Here is a 15,971-nt window from a genome sequence, read left to right as displayed (position 1 = left end):
TCTCTCACCAGTCGAACACGTGTGGGATCTCATTGGACGCCGTTTGCAAACTCTGCCCCAGCCTCGTACGGACGACCAACTGTGGCAAATGGTTGACAGAGAATGGAGAACCATCCCTCAGGACACCATCCGCACTCTTATTGACTCTGTACCTCGACGTGTTTCTGCGTGCATCGCCGCTCGCGGTGGTCCTACATCCTACTGAGTCGATGCCGTGGGCATTGTGTAACCTGCATATCGGTTTGAAATAAACATCAATTATTCATCCGTGCCGTCTCTGTTTTTTCCCCAACTTTCATCCCTTTCGAACCACTCCTCCTTGGTGTTGCATTGTCACTGTCAGTCAGTGTATTTCAAAGCGCGTGTACATGGCGTGATCAAAGCCAAGTCAAAAAATATAGTGCCTATCAAAGGAGGTCAATCATCTCACAAATCGAACCCGTATACATTTCAAATATCCATGAACACTATCGCCAGAAATGTAGCAAGCATGTAGTCACGTTCAAAACTCTTGAAATTACAGTTAAGGTAAGTCAGAAAAATTACAGAAATTTTCTTGGCGGCAAAGGGAGATATCCGAAGAGAGGGGGTAACTGCTATAAATATGAAGGGACGCCATGACGAAGTCTCCTTCTCCGGCATTTGTGATACAAGCGGACGAAAAATTGTTGAGCTGCTCTGCGAAATCAAACAACGAAAGTAGACTGAGTTCAACTGCAGATTTCAGCCAGTGTGGCTAGGTCTTGAGTCCATGAGGAGATAGTTTTCTTGAGTGAAATAATTGTACCAGATAGGACGGTCAAAGTACTGAATAAATTATAATGTGATTAATTCGTGTGCGGAAATAATTATAGTCCATCGTGTGCGCTCAGCAAACAAGTGAAGGGTATTTTCTTTTTTTTAATGCTTTATTCCAGGAAACCTGAAGAAACATAATGGTTTGTAAAGCCATGAATGTAAAAATGGCTAAATAAAATGCCAGGGTCGCAGGTGAGCCCTATGACGAACACTGGCGTGACGACATGAGGTAGGTGACTTTCCATCTTACTACCTCTTATATCTTGTCTCGTGATCTCTAAAAGTATATTTGAATGGGGATATACGACGCAGTGGTCACCCCTACTAAGTTTTGTAAATGTGAGAGTACGACTAAAAGAGTCATTTGTTTTATTTCCCACTTGGATAAATTTTTGAAGTCTTGCGAGTGCCGTATAATGTTGTAAAAGTTATTGAATAGGGTTTCGAAGTGATATCACGTCCAATGTAGATCGTCATCCGTGTGAGTGTACTGCCTATATTTTGTGATGCCAAATTAAGATGAACATTCGACGTAAAAATTTTCTGTCTGCAATTTGACGTTAATAATAATAATCCATGGTTACTCATTTTCAATCGAGTGGAAGCGCGCTGTCGGGTGAGAACCTAGGGTGATGAATTTGGTCACGGAGAGAAACGTTTTTCTAGGCCCATTTTAAACTGTGTCTGACTGACAATAAAAGATCTAGTAGAATGTTTCAGTCATTTCTCGTAAAAATCAAGTTATTAAATACGATATCCTTTATGCGAAGTTATTCATGATTAATGCATTGTGCGATATTAGACGTCGAGATTTCTAGTGAGGATTTTATTCCAGTTCTTTGTCGATGATAATTGTGGAGTTGGGAAACAGAGGTTAGTTTTGTTGATATGAGATTTGTGAATCAGGTTGGACCTGTCATTGAAGCCGGGACACGGAAGCCCGAGGAATGTTTTATATGAGTTGAGATGAGATGTGCGAATCAGGTTAGAGTCCTGTCATTGAAGCCGGGACACGATAGCCCGAGGTATATTTTATAATGTTGGGAATGGAAAGAAATTCATAAAAATCCATAGCGGTAGTAATTGGCGACGCGTATAATTAGTGTGGGCATCCTGAAGCTTAATCTGTGCATTTTGTTGGTTAGAATATCGTATTTGTTTAATTTTGTCGGCAGAGTTTAAAGAGAGCATTTGAGAAGTCAGTCAGGTAGAACGAACCGGGTGTTTCATGTAACTGCCAAGTGAACTTGGGGGTGAGAGGCCTCAGCTGATAGGGGGGAAACAGCGGGGATATAACGGGACACGCGTGGAATTGAGATTGTATTTCTCGGCCAGCGAGAACGTTAAAATGCTGGATTTAGTTGAAATTCATAGCCGGTAATGATCTGAGTATTGTGAAATACTGTAATTGGGGACGTAATGAACATTTGAAATCACGAACTTTGAGTATAAGGAACAGAGTAACCAAATTCAGGGTTGTCCAAAATATAGAGCGATGGTTGTGATGATCGGTTTGTCTGTGAGGGGTGTGCAAAATTCATAATGGTATGACGAGATATGACATCGTAATTATATGGCGAGTCGTTTGGTTTGTACGTAGATTCATAGGATATCCAAGTGTTAAAAACGGTTAGGACTAGATTAGATTTTAAAGTGTGAGATCACGAGACAAGATATTTAACTGGACATGAATTATGTAGCAATTCTTTTCCAGCCAGATAAACATCGCAATATTGAATTTACATCACAGCTGCGTAGGAATTTGTGAAGAAACCAGAGTCCGCAGAGATAAAATTTACTGATCTTTAACATTTCGTTAAATCATTTAAATTTATTTAATTATTAAATTCAGTGAAACCGCATTTTGAAATAACTTTAATCAAGCGAATAACTTGGAGATACATTCTGGAAATTTTAGTTTGTTTTCTGGGGAATATTTTAAATATCAAGTAACGATTAAAGGGACATATCCGAAGGAAATGGATTTTACTGCCACAAAGTTTGTGAGCATTGCTATTGTTGTAATTATGGAACTTTGATTGGTTGAGCAGTGAATGTACTGGGGATAGTAAAGTGGAACTTGGTCATCAACCGATGTAACTTAATTGTGTTTAGCCTTCAGCCGAGAAACTTGGATGGTCAGGGGGTCATCAACCTCAGTGACTTAGATTAATGCCATATGCCATTGTAGCATCATTTCCTTGCGGTCATCATCCACAATGACTTTAAAGTAACTTAGAAGATTATATGTCGTTCCATGACATAGACGCAGGTCACATCGATTCAATTAAGTGTCCATGCCGTAGAACCACTGTGTGGCACACACCAATTGGACGGCCTTAATTATACCCAGAGTCCAGAGTTCGTGTTACGAGGGCTGGACCATAACGAATCACTATGATGGTACATGTAGTCTCACATAGAAGCCGAATTTAAGGATTTCCAGACTTTCCTTTCTTAAATAATTAATAATTGAGACAATGGTTTCTAGTAAGAATGCCCATCAGGCAGTTACGTTAAAGTCTCACACCAGTGTTCTGACCATTATGTTAAAAATGATTGCGGTGTCCAGTGGACACAGTTGACTTCTATGACACCGCTGACATATCTGATTGCTTCAGAATTTTCCTGAATAAATAGGAATCTTTTAAATAGACCTTTCATTCCAGTAGATAGATTAGAATTACTGAACCCTACCTTTACCTCAGCAAGTGACGAAGAACCCGATACGACCCAAGAGACAGATCTCATGAACTTTGCTGATAGGTAAGAAAGGTAGGTATCCCTCTATATGGACCTAAAGGGTTCAGTACATTCAGAAGAGTTACACCGAGCGTGTGGCCGCGTGGTTCTGGACACGTAGCTGTCAGCTTGCATTCGGAAGATAGTGGGTTGAAACCCCACTGACGGCAGCCCTGAAGATGGCTTTCCGTAGTTTTCCCATTTTTACAGCAGGCTGTACCTTAATTAAGGCTACGACCGCTTCCTTCCAGCTAATAGCCCTTTCCTCTCCCATTGTCGCCTATGTGACCTATTTATTCCGGTGCGACATAAAGCAAATTAAAGGAAGAATAAGTTCCGAGTATTTACTATGATGTAGCTGAACAGTATTTAATCCCAGTGCAAGTATGACTACTACTACTACTACTACTACTACTACTACTACTACTACTACTACTACTAAAATGTTTTCATTCCTTCTCTGAAAGGGGAAGCGGGCCTCTTAGACGATGACTCCGTCTCTCAGGCCGGGAGATTTCTTACGGTGAAGGGGATTCTCGGAGAAGGTGAGGGGTTTGGTGGCCGTGGCCTATACCAGGGATGTGCCGCTCGATCGCCTGCTCGAGCAGGCTCGAGTGCTGATGTCACGAACTGGTGTGTCGAGCTGGTCGAGCAAGATCGAGCAGCACAGAATTCCCTCGTGACGTAGGCTTGCATGCGCTCGAAGCAGAATGCGTGTGTTGTGACTCGAGCCACACTTCCATCTTCACTAAAACTCTTCGTACCGAGCTCGATAGCTGCAGTCGCTTAAGTGCGGCCAGTATCCAGTAATAGGGAGATAGTGGGTTCGAGCCCCACTCTCGGCAGCCCTGAAGATGGTTTTCCGTGGTTTCCCATTTTCACACCAGGCAAATGCCGGGGCTGTGCCTTAATTAAGGCCACGGCTGCTTCCTTCCACTTCCTAGGCCTTTCCTATCCCATCGTCGCCATAAGACCTATCTGTGTCGGATTGACGTAAAGCAAATAGCAAAATATATATATATTCTCTTCGTTCTTCACATTCCGCCACTACGTTGTAGTAGAGTAATTAGCTATCATTCTACAGAAGTACGGACGTACCAAAAGCCGTAGTGGATGCATCAGTTTATTAAACCAATATATTCCCAGAATAACTTTTTGTTATCAAATGGAACTGAGTGCTCGACATGAAGATGAGCTCTGCATAGTGATAATATTTCTGTGGGTTATCTGTCGTTACTTGGTTTCTACTTTCATTTCTGGTTCGTCTGATCGTGGGATGTAACATTTTAATAACATATTCTTTTCATTTTTATTATAGTGCTATGGTACTATTTCTTCTACACGAAAACGTGTTTATATACAATACACCATTGGTACAGAGAATAGTAATAATAAGAAGAAAATTGAAACAGAACTGAAGTCCTGAATCCAATAGGATATAACTGAACTTTCGGGATTTTTTAAATTACATCTCGCAGTCCGTAGATATTGCATGTTGCGAAAATGCATCACTGGACACATAGAGCTGGTATTTTCTTGTAATTCTAGTGGATTAATCATTAATAATTCAACATATTTCGATATAAACTTGTGTTATTAGCACGAACATGCGGTATTTGACACCAAAGAGCAAAGAAGATTGCCACGCAACTGATTTAGTAGAAGAATATCACTCATAGATGGCGGGCCATACTCCTGCTCGAGTACTGCTCGACCTACATCGAGCTTTGATGTCACCAACTCGAGCTGCTCGAACTGCGCTCAAGCCCATCCCTAGCCTATACTAGGAACTGTCCCGGCATTCGCCCTAGTGCAGGAGAATGGAAAACCACGGAAAACCATTCTCAGGACAGCCAACGGTTGGGGCAAGTCATGAGGTCCAGCCCTGTACCGTCTTCCGAATGCAGAGGCGTAGAGCCACGGTAGAACCGTCGCCACCCCTCCTCTGCTCGGTTGGCCGGTCAGAGTGTAGAGCTGTTGGACAACGGACCAGCCGTGGCCACTTATGGGCCGAGACCTACTCCGCATCTACCGACCAAAGTATGACTCCGTACGTGACGGCAATTAGTGAAACACTTCGCAGTGATCGTAGAGGAGATACCCCAGATCACGTAATCTACACGTCCACGAAAATTATGAGACTGCATGCAAAAGAAGGCAAGCAAGTTTCTCGATATTCTGAACACTGAAGATATTAGTCGACGGGCGATTGAAAGTCTACATTCTTGGATCAGTGAGCAGAAAGGGTTCTGTCGTGATCACAATCCATCCACAATTAATTCAGTTCAGTAACTGAGCGAATAGTAACTAGGATTTGTTTGTGGCGATGAGACAATTGCGAGCCGACTATGTTCTTGACAATGATTTCTTACAATTTCGCTTTACATCGCACCGACACAGATACATCTTATGGCGACGATGGGATAGGAAAGCCCTGGGAGTAGGAAGGAAGCGGCCGTGGTCTCAATTAAGGTACCGCCCCAGCATTTGCCTGGTATTCAAATGGAAAACCACGAAAACCATATTCATGGCTGTCGAGAGTGAGATTCGAACCCACTATCTCCCGGATACAAGCTTACAGCTGTGTGTGCACCCCTAACCTTTCGGCCAGCTCACCCGGTCTCTTGATGTTGAGTGCGAATGACAGTCAATGGTCACATTAAATGTGGGTGTTGTATAAAGTGAATGACACCTAAAATGACATCAGTGTAAGTAAAATTGGATATTTTAATAAATAAAACGATGCAAAAATTTCAACTTGTTTATTGCGAGTATTACTAAATTCAACTCTATACCTAGTCGAGTGTACCAAGTTTCAGAAGACCTACTTTGTCAGAAACGGCACACGGACATCCTCATCAACAGACGTATACCGCATGCGTTTCCTCTGCCATGATCATGCTCACCATCAATGATAGTTAAGTATAATTTTAGAGTATGTAAAACATGCCTATCTGTGTATTACATGATTCATTAAATACGCGTGCATTTAAACACTGTTAGTTCCAATATTAATTATTTATTGTAATGAAATTAGTAATAGTGGTTATGATAATAAACACACAAAATGGAAAATCATCTCCGTACAAACCAGGAAAGCACTTGGAGGGGTGAGAGGTAAAGGCTTCCACTATCCGTAACCTCTGCACTTGCTGGGGTAGAGTGGTTAGCTCTACGCTCAGCCGCCTTTGTTCCCAGGAATTAACTTGGTACTCATTTTTGGTGCAGGCTGCATGAATATCAGGGTCATGTGCACCTCCGGAAGTGAAGATTTCGTTTCTTAAATGTTTCCACTTCTTGAATCGAACCCGATCATGCCTTTACAGCCTCGGTCAGACAGGCCCTACATTATAAATATTTATGTAAAATTAATGAAACAATGACGTCCGGGCTTAATCCCTCAGTATTTGATCCTTGGGAGAAGCGAAAGTTCCTCTAAATAGGAATGAGTGGGACGATAATATATTATACACTGACTGACAGAGCAAATGCAACACCAAGAAGGAGTGGTCAGAACTTTATGCCAATTGCAGGGTAGACTGACGTCACTGAGGTATGCTCATGATGTGAAATGCGCCGCTGTGCTGCGCACGTAGCGAACGATAAATGGGACACGGCGTTGGCGAATGGCCCACTTCGTACCGTGATTTCTCAGCCGACAGTCATTGTAGAACGTGTTGTCGTATGCCACAGGACACGTGTATAGCTAAGAATGCCAGGCCACCGTCAACGGAGGCATTTCCAGCAGACAGACGACTTAACGAGGGGTATGGTGATCGGGCTGAGAAGAGCAGGTTGGTCGCTTCGTCAAATCGCAGCCGATACGCATAGGGATGTGTCCACGGTGCAGCGCCTGTGGCGAAGATGGTTGGCGCAGGGACATGCGGCACGTGCGAGGGGTCCAGGCGCAGTCCGAGTGACGTCAGCACGCGAGGATCGGCGCATCCGCCGCCAAGCGGTGGCAGCCCCGCACGCCACGTCAACCGCCATTCTTCAGCATGTGCAAGACACCCTGGCTGTTCCAATATCGACCAGAACAATTTCCCGTCGATTGGTTGAAGGAGGCCTGCACTCCCGGCGTCCGCTCAGAAGACTACCATTGACTCCACAGCATAGACGTGCACGCCTGGCATGGTGCTGGGCTAGAGCGACTTGGATGAGGGAATGGCGGAACGTCGTGTTCTCCGATGAGTCACGCTTCTGTTCTGTCAGTGATAGTCACCGCAGATGAGTGTGGCGTCGGCGTGGAGAAAGGTCAAATCCGGCAGTAACTGTGGAGCGCTCTACCGCTAGACAACGCGGCATCGTGGTTTGGGGCGCTATTGCGTTTGATTCCACGTCACCTCTAGTGCGTATTCAAGGCACGTTAAATGCCCACCGCTACGTGCAGCATGTGCTGCGGCCGGTGGCACTCCCGTACCTTCAGGGGCTGCCCAGTGCTCTGTTTCAGCAGGATAATGCCCGCCCACACACTGCTCGCATCTCCCAACAGGCTCTACGAGGTGTACAGATGCTTCCGTGGCCAGCGTACTCTCCGGATCTCTCACCAATCGAACACGTGTGGGATCTCATTGGACGCCGTTTGCAAACTCTGCCCCAGCCTCGTACGGACGACCAACTGTGGCAAATGGTTGACAGAGAATGGAGAAGCATCCCTCAGGACACCATCCGCACTCTTATTGACTCTGTACCTCGACGTGTTTCTGCGTGCATCGCCGCTCGCGGTGGTCCTACATCCTACTGAGTCGATGCCGTGCGCATTGTGTAACCTGCACATCGGTTTGAAATAAACATCAATTATTCTTCCGTGCCGACTCTGTTTTTTCCCCAACTTTCATCCCTTTCGAACCACTCCTCCTTAGTGTTGCATTTGCTCTGTCAGTCAGTGTATATAAAGTGTTCATTTCCCTGTGTGTGTCCTCCCGTTATTATGAAGAAAAAAGAGCATTCTACGCAAGTTGTTTTCATGAAAACTTTTTTAATGCTATTTGTAAAAATAAAATTTGCAGCTAGTACGATATGAAAGTTAGCATTTCCAAAACTAAAGTAATATCAGTAAGAGAGGAACTTGAGAGGATCGAATATCAGATTGTGAATACAAAACTGGAACAGGTGGCCTATTTCAAGTATTTAGCATTTGTATTTCCCAGGATGGTGTATAGTACGTTAAAGTGAATCAAGTTGTAACAAAACAAACATAGTGAGCTGTTATTCGTGATCAATGGTAAACTGTTAGAAGGAAGTGATTTTAGACCGACTTGCTGTAAGGCAATGAAAGTTGGGTGGACTTAGGACATCCCATTCATAAGTTGAATGTAATAGGCATGAAAGTAACGAGAATGACTGCTATGACCTGCCGGGCTTCTTCCTGTTTTTTATAACAATAACTTCTACCACAATTAAGCAGAGGTCTTCCTCGCTGAGTGAGTGGATTTTCCTGATCTTAGACGAAAGGTTAATCTGATATTCTACAGTAGTATTTTTGGCGATAAAAGATTCTCTCTCCTCTCTTCTTTTCCAAAAGTTATCCCGTGACAGGTAAGGAGAAGGGAATAGAAACCAGTAGTTCCAAAATTTGGTAAACGATAAGACGGCTCGAGTGTTGCTATATAAAGCATGGTCGGTATGGTATTGCAAGGAAGATTTAGGTATGCCCAAGACCCAAGGCAGGCGGGGCAAAGTATTTGTTATCCTACACTTCCTGTAACAGCAAAATACAACTCCACCCTTAAACCCTCTTATACTTTAGATGCAATGAATCTTTCTACTTACCTTTTACGAAGGTACTAATGATCTCGTCATTCGCTTTATGACTGATAGTGGACTCCCTTTTCTTTCTTTTTTTCTAGTGATTTAATGCTGGGTGACGCAACGCTGGGAAAGTGCTGGTACAAGGAAGAAATAGCGGCTGTGATCTTAATTAAAGTACATCCCCAGCATTTTCTGGTGTGTAAACAGCAAACTATGTAAAACCATCTTCAGAACTGCTGAGGGCGGTATTCGAACTCACCGTCTTTCGAATGCAAACTCACAGCTACACGTCATTAATCGCGCAGCCACCTGACTAGTTGATAGAATGTGATATCAAATTCTGAATTTGAATTTGTGTATAGTTACTCTGGAAACATGTATACCATTTTCATTTGCATAATTCGGTTTCCCCCTTCAAATTTCTCTCGTTGACTTCCTTCTGATTTATATTTCATTTTACATTTAATTTGTTGACAGCGGCTGATAATCATGTTATACAATAGTGCCCCTTAAAATAACAATAACACCACCAGACACACTGAGAAGCCGCTATGATTTGAAAGGTGAGAAATACAGAATTCAATATTAGTGAACCAATTATTAGTATATATGTGTATATGCAAAGGATGTTCCCAAGAATTTGGGAAAAAATTTGGGTGTGGATTATACACCTAAAAAAAGAGATCATCAGACTTCCCTGTCAACGAACATCCATGGCTGATCGCTCAGCAAATCAGCGTCGGTCCAGGGCTGACCTTCACTACTCTCTCCTGCACAGGTTGTGGCGATGTAAGAACGTACACTTTGGTTGCTGACCTTGCCTTTTTAGCGGACATTACAAATCATTTGAGTGATTTAAATCTTTCTTTGCAAGGCAAAAATAAGTTTATTGGTGCTATGTGGAATAGAATTCGTACTTCGTACATTTCTGAAAACGAACGGGCTGAATATCTCAGACTGTTCAGGCGCTGGCCTTCCGATCCAAACTTGGTAGGTTCCAACCTGGCTCAGTCCGGTGGTACTTGAAGGTGCTCAAGTAGCTCAGCCTCGTGTCTCTAGACTTACTAGCACGTAAATGAACTCCTGCGGGACAAAATTCCAGCACCTCGGTGTCTCCGAAAACCGTACAAGTAGTTAGTGGGACGTAAAGCAAACAACATTATTAAAAAGAAAAATCAATTACAGGAGAAAGATTTTGAAGAACTTTAAAACCAATATGACTCGTCCGAATGTAAATCTGAGGATAACTGTGAAGGCCTTATACAATTTGACAGTGGTTTAAAGACATCGAAAAGATGCCGCCTGAAATATTTTCATGATACAATTTTCTGTAAATTTTGAGTAGGCTCCAGTCAAATTTCTAAGAGAAAGGCTTCAGTGTAACACAGTTTTATAAGGCGGCCTCCTTTCATTTTACGAGAAACAAAAAGAGTTTCCACGTATCTACCCAATGGCATGCAAATTAGTTACTGTATTTGGCTCTACATGCCTTTGTGAACACATATTCTCAGTTATGAATCCGAATAACAGTTGAACTAAGTCATGCTTGTCCGATGTTGCTTTGGAAGCAAGGTTGGGCATTCATCCTGCTTTAAAAAAATCCCTGACGTTGCTAAGTTGGTGAAATCAAAGACATGTTTGGTGTCGTCCGGGATACAGGAAAACGACAGTTTTAAATTGTAGCGTTATTTTTAAGGTTTATTTTTCTAATTTGATTTTTTTTTGAAAACCTACAACCCGTTTTCCTGACATTGACCGGTTCAGGGATGGAATGAATGAAGCCCCCACCTTGCGGCGAGGATAGAAATTGTGCCGACGGCAGGGGCCTGACGCACTCCTCTGGGACAATGATTAATAATTGACAGATGAAATGAAATGAGAATGGAGAGTGTTGCTGGAATGAATGATGACAGGGAAAGCCGGAGTGCCCGGAGAAAAACCTGTTTTGCCTCCGCTTTGTCCAGCACAAATCTCACATGGAGTGACTGGGATTTGAACCACGGAACCCAGCGGTGAGAGGCCGACGCGCTGCCGTCTGAGCCACGGAAGGCTCCTTGAATTCTTTCTGTGCCTCATAAAATGTGCCGTCCTTTCACCTCACTTCCGTACTCACTCGCTCTTTCTCTCTCTTTTGGGGCGCGCTCTCAGTAGCCAGGGACAGTCCTGGGTCAAGCACGGATGTTGCCCACTTCAATTGACTTGGTTTACGAGTTATGTCAGCTTATGTTATCAACTGAAATTGGGGAATATTTGTAATAGTTTTTGGAGTCAGAAAACCTATCTTATGGCCTCGTGTAATTTAATTTACCACCTAATTATTATGAGTTTGACTATCTCTATTCTTAGTCCTGGCCAAAATGCCGTACTCTCACTGACAACGTCATGCGTGATTCCTGACAACAACTGAAAATATGTTGTTCAGTAGCCGAACAATCATGACACTTGTTACACATTTTGAGCACAAACCTAGTTGCAGCTACTATGAGTGGAATGTTCTGGGTAGGTCTATTACTAATTTAAATAATAATATAAATGGTTTTACGTTTCACTAATTACTTTTACAGTTTTCGAAGATGACGACGTGCTGAAATTTTGCCCCACAGGAGTTCTTTTAGGTGCCAGTAAATTTACCGGCATGGGGCTGATGTGATTGTGCACCTTCAAATATTATCGGGGGATCGAACCTGTTTGACCCTATTGGTGTGTACTGTCCGCACCCCGATTACTTTCCATATTTTTGGGAACACCCTGTGTATACAGAGTTAATTTTGTGTGCATTGAAGAATACATTTACAGTCGACAGATCTAGGCCTGAAAACATGAGTGATACCATTCCTAGAAAATGTCACGCCAGTTCCTTCTTTATTCGTCGACCTCTATCGTCTAACGTACGCAAGGTTTCGAACTTGGAACTAGATTTCATAGTAATGGCCTCATTAAAACTGACAATAGCACACTTCAGTCAGTTCATTTTTGGTCACCAAGGGCTTATTAGCAAACTCGGGGCCTTAAAAGGCTAACAGAAACCTGTTCTTGTTGTTTGGTGATGAACGGCCGTGCAGAAGGACAATGCCTACAGAGGTCAGGTAATTAATTGTATCTAAAAGTACCTTAAAGCTTTACCTCGTGGCAGCCATACATATTAATTAGAGGCTATTTTTAAACCTTAACATCCATCATTTCGGTGAAGGAATCACAAAGATTATCTGGTATACAAAGACCGGTTATAAGGCGATTCTTGTCTGGATTAAACGACCAGTTTAACAATACCTCGCAACATTAGTTAAGGAAGGAGTAGGAAGACTTCCTACTTCCTATCACAAGAATTATTATTAATAATAATAATAATAATAATAATAATAATAATAATAATAATAATAATAATGTCAACATGTGCGACAACAGTTCACCTCTACGACCCCACAAGGATGCGGGAAAAGTGGTTATTATTATTATTATTATTATTATTATTATTATTATTATTATTATTATTATTATTATTATTATTAGTATTAGTATTATTATTATTATTATCATCATCAACATCATCATCATCATCAACATCCAGGGCCTTGATTTTGATGATATGTTGTCATTGATCTGGTGCTGTACAGACATTGCTAACTTATACTCTATACAATCCTAATCATGGCCCACCGATTAGAGAGATGTATGTTTATTGAGTCATTCTGTCGTCATTCTTTGTTATTTTCTGATATTTAGGACATTTACTTTCAATTTTTTGTTATTATTTTGTTATTTTCAGCGTTTTATTTTATTTCTTTTTCATTTTCTCTGTTGTTTGTCATTATTTATGTTGAGTGATTAATACACTTGAATATCATTGAAGTTTTGTATAAGCGTAAGTAGGCCCTATTCAAACACCAGAAGTATCAGTTCGTAGTTCGGTAGGCACAATATTGCACTCGAGAACCTGAGTATGGTGACCATGCACTGCAATGCGGAACGGAGTAAATATTGAAATCTATACAGATGTACATTATATTTGATATGAGAAGTAAGCTGAAAACCATAATATGTTCACCCACTAACAAAATTGTGTTTGGTGCAGTTTTGTATAATTTGTATAGTTTTTCATGCGCCTTTTTATACTGGGAAAAGAAAAATTCTGTCAAATTGTGTCCTTTCCTGTAGTGAATGACGTTTGGAAAGTGACTGTCGTTTCATATCGTACATTGTCCAGCGAAGTGACTGGAGCAAACCCTGTTATGTCCACGGATATACGTTGTTACGTCATGTACAATGGAAGTTCGGTGCATTCTTATGTTGAATATTTCAGAAATTAGACGCCATTCGCTTACGAGAACACTGAATAAACTGCGGGCTCAGTAGGAGTGTATAATGAGTAAAATCTCAGCGAAAAACTGAAAAACTGACATTTTATATATTTTAATCGAAATAATTCATTTGAATTGAAAAACTGTCATATTACCATACCGTGTGGATCAAATCGTATTTTACCAAAAGTGATCATTTCAATGTTTATAAAATCTAAATCAAGAATATTTTCATTTACCGTAATTCCTGGGTGCATGCATGATGCAGAACAACTACACCTTTACTGCTTCTTGACTGCTTGGATGGTTTACCTATAGCCCGCTATTTTTGACACACTTCTTGTAAGGTAATAAAAGGGTTGCATCATTACAGGAAACTTAATCTAATTGTAACAAGCAGTGTTCCAGCTTGCTGTACTTGAGTGTCTGATACCTTGACAAATGAGGAATCCCATCTTGTAATTTAATTTCTGTATTTTTCAAAACACCCAGTACTGTTTGATGGAAATTACTTCCACACCTGTATGTTTTACGAGAGGCTGGTGAGCGAAAACATAGCCATAAAGAGGGTAGGTATTGCTTTTGTTAGCTCTTTGACGTCATACTAGCACAACAAAGTTTTAAACATTTCTGTGACAGGAGAGGGCAAGGACTGCAGAGAGATAGCTCCCCTGTCCTTAATTCGTGTGAAAATGTTAAAATTACATTTTACTGGTGTGATAATGGAAAACCACGTCATTCAGCGTTGCCTGCGGTGGATTTCGGGTCTACTTTCTTCTGGATGCTAACATCGTATATATCGTAGCCAAACTGGAACAAGAACTCTTATATGTGAAGAATTTCAAAAGTATATCGACGGTGACAGGTTTCGATCCCCAAACAATGTGCACACAAGGCAACCAACTACGCTACGTAGCCGGCCTCTGTAAATGTAAAGGGTTCCATGTAAGTACATTCTACGAATTTCTTCTACGAAATGATGTGATCACGATGTTGGACTCTTTCAGACCATTAGAATACTACTACTACTACTACTACTACTACTACTACTACTACTACTACTACTACTAATATATGTCATTCTGTATATTTACTGAATGGACAGCGTCGGGACATTTAGTTCAGAAGGTCTCAAGTTTGACTCCCGGCCGATTCAGGGATTTTAATCGCGTCTGGTCAATTCCTGTTAATCTGGGACTGAATAATTGCATTTTTTCCAATACTCTCCCGTTCATATACACTCATCACACTGCACTGCCATCAACCACTTTTACATACTGGAAGATGCAATATTTCCGCCATTTATATGGACTGAAAGATGTAGCCTACATCAGTGGAGCAAATTACACAACTTGAATATTTCCAGTGCTTAACATTAACTACTAACCACCACAGAAACACTCAATAGTGATTACAACTCTCCACATAGGGTTGGCGTCAAGAAGGGCATCGGGCCATAAAACAGGGCCAAATCAACATGTGCGCCACAGCTTGCGCCCGCGACCCAACAAGTGTGGGGAAAGCGGTATAATAATAATAAGGCACTATAGTTTTGCAATTTACAATTCATATAATTTATATGCTGAAATGAGGTCCGGTAGCCTTCGGTAAATCTTCCAAATCTCTATGAGAAGATTGTTGAGGACATTCCATGACTATATATAACACAGTGTACAGAGAAAATCCAACAGAGTTGTACTCCGGAGATGGCATCTTCCCCCACTTACACAGCAAAACCGCATACATTCTATGTCTGATTCTCACCTTGTTCACGGCCGCCCAGCTTCATATGTCAAATTCAAAGCCAGAGGGTTCCTTGCGTACATTTAATAGGGCATGTAGTGCAGAGGTTATTAAGTCTTCAACTGTTCTTACCACTTCGACATAATGTGGAAATACTCCACTTTCAAATAGTTGGGCTATTGTGATGGGGCATCTTCGAGATTTTAGTATGTTACCCTTAGTAGCAGAAATTTCACAGTGGATATCAAGGGTAGAGTTGTTACTTTGCCTTGCTGCATCCCGAAGTAAATCTTGCTGACAATACAGGCTTGAGGGCGCAGTGTTACTTAAGACAGGAAGTATTTCGTATGTGCGCGTGGATCTGATTGTACCATACATCAGTCTCATTGAGACTTTCAGCTAAGCATCAATATTACCTACCAACTGGTACCGTTGTCAAACCAACGAGCATTAAAGTATGCCATGTCAATTCATAGTTAATCCATCTTCGTAACATGTAAGTGAATATTAAGCCTGAAGGTGACCGACTCAGCAAGTTGAAGCAAATGCCGGATTCAGCGATAGGCCAGACCAATGGACGCCACACCAAGCTTTGAAGTTTTAAATTAATTTTTAACCCTACCCTTTAATTTGCTGAAA

This window comes from Anabrus simplex, chromosome 1, assembly GCF_040414725.1.
Source record: "Anabrus simplex isolate iqAnaSimp1 chromosome 1, ASM4041472v1, whole genome shotgun sequence".
NCBI lineage: Eukaryota > Metazoa > Arthropoda > Insecta > Orthoptera > Tettigoniidae > Anabrus > Anabrus simplex.
This window is presented reverse-complemented; position numbering follows the sequence as displayed.